The sequence below is a fragment of the Hordeum vulgare genome, chromosome 6H (assembly GCF_904849725.1).
Source record: "Hordeum vulgare subsp. vulgare chromosome 6H, MorexV3_pseudomolecules_assembly, whole genome shotgun sequence".
NCBI classification, from domain to species: domain Eukaryota; kingdom Viridiplantae; phylum Streptophyta; class Magnoliopsida; order Poales; family Poaceae; genus Hordeum; species Hordeum vulgare.
Genome location: NC_058523.1, coordinates 155974374 through 155975988, shown reverse-complemented (window position 1 = coordinate 155975988; position 1615 = coordinate 155974374). Strand labels below are relative to the sequence as shown.

The 1615-nt window shown below is 36.8% G+C and overlaps 1 long non-coding RNA gene across 1 annotated transcript; it reads left to right on the top strand.

Moving 5' to 3' along the window:
- The first annotated feature begins 521 nt into the window (after window positions 1-521).
- On the top strand, window positions 522-764 carry LOC123404438. Its single transcript, XR_006611793.1, has 2 exons — window positions 522-601; window positions 718-764. It is a non-coding gene; the product is annotated as an uncharacterized LOC123404438 (long non-coding RNA).
- The last annotated feature ends 851 nt before the right edge of the window (window positions 765-1615 follow it).

Here is a 1615-nt window from a genome sequence, read left to right as displayed (position 1 = left end):
CACCACGACCCCATAATCCCCAAAGCACTATAACGCTTCACATCATAGGAGCTTAATAGTGGAGAGGGCACATCCTGAACCCATGGGTATATGAATTCATTTTTTCAAAAGATGCATTTTAAGCACGTTTTAAAATGCCAAAAGATTTAAATAAAAAATCCAGACATACATGTTTGCAAATATGGGTGCGCGCCACAAACTTTTGTGAAAAAATACCCTTTTGTTTTGTCTCTGAAATAAAGTCAAATTTCAGTTTCTTCTAAATAGCGTTTCACAAACACAATTTTTTATCTTGCATTGAACCTTGCTTATGCAATACAAACATTAATTTTCTAGGTTGAGGTTGACGAGGATCCTGCTGAAGTTAAAACAGAAGATGGTGGTGAAACCAAAAAAGAGGTAACGTTGTAAACTCTAAAAAAGAAGTCATTTTGCATCTCTTTCCTTTGAGCAATATTCTTGCCCAAATTGTACTTCATTCTTACATGTAGAATTGGAGATAATTTCTATATTGCAATGTTAACAGGTTAAGAAGAAGACAAAAACCGTTGTGGAGAAGTATTGGGACTGGGAACTTACAAATGAAACACAACCTATTTGGGTGAGAACTTTGAGACTGTTTATTGTGCTGCTTATCTTGTTGATAATTTATAAGTATGTTTTTTCACTTCCAGTTTTTCTTCTGAGAGAGCCTGAAATTATTTGTGTTGTTGCCAGCTTCGGACTCCTAAGGAGGTATCAACTGAGGAGTACAATGAATTTTACAAGAAGACCTTCAATGAGTATTTGGATCCCTTGACCTCCTCACACTTCACTACACATGTACTACATCTCTTTGCATTCGATTGGTTCCCTTTCTGTTGCTTTTTATTGATTCAATAGATGTCACATTTATCACATCATGGTTGGTGTATCACATAATATCTGCAGTTGCTTTTGCCTAAATAATATTCAGTCTAATTTTGTATCATGGAACTGCGAAAATTTAGCTACCCACATAGTTGTTTTTTGAAATTATAGTAGCACTGCTATTTTTGTAACATAGTCTTGCGGGAGGCAATAATAAACTCTTATGTGAAAATGGTAATTCAATTGGTAATGTGATGGATAAGGATCTTCACAACTCACATTCAAGTAAACTGTGCTTGATCAAATTTGATACAGGGTGAAGTAGAATTCAGGTCAATTATGTATGTGCCTGCTACAAAGAAAGAGGACATAACTGATAGGAAGACTAAAAATATCAGGCTTTATGTCAAGCGCGTGTTCATATCAGACGACTTCGATGGAGAACTTGTATGCCTCATACTTCCTGTCTCATCATGATTCTTTGTAAAACTTTTAAGCTGTCAATCTAATAGCTGAGATTTGTGATTCACCAGTTCCCAAGATACCTGAGCTTTGTGAAGGGTGTTGTTGACTGCTGCTGGTCTCCGTCGGATGCTCGCCGCGTGTGCAGCCTGTATTTCTGCAGGAAGAGAATTGTATTTCTGGTAAATGTTCTGATGCACATGTGGTTGGAAACATGGAAAATTGTAGGCTAGATTGATGAATGAACAGACAGAAGTTAATAAGAACAAACCTGCAGGTGGCTCTTGACCTCATCATTCGTGAG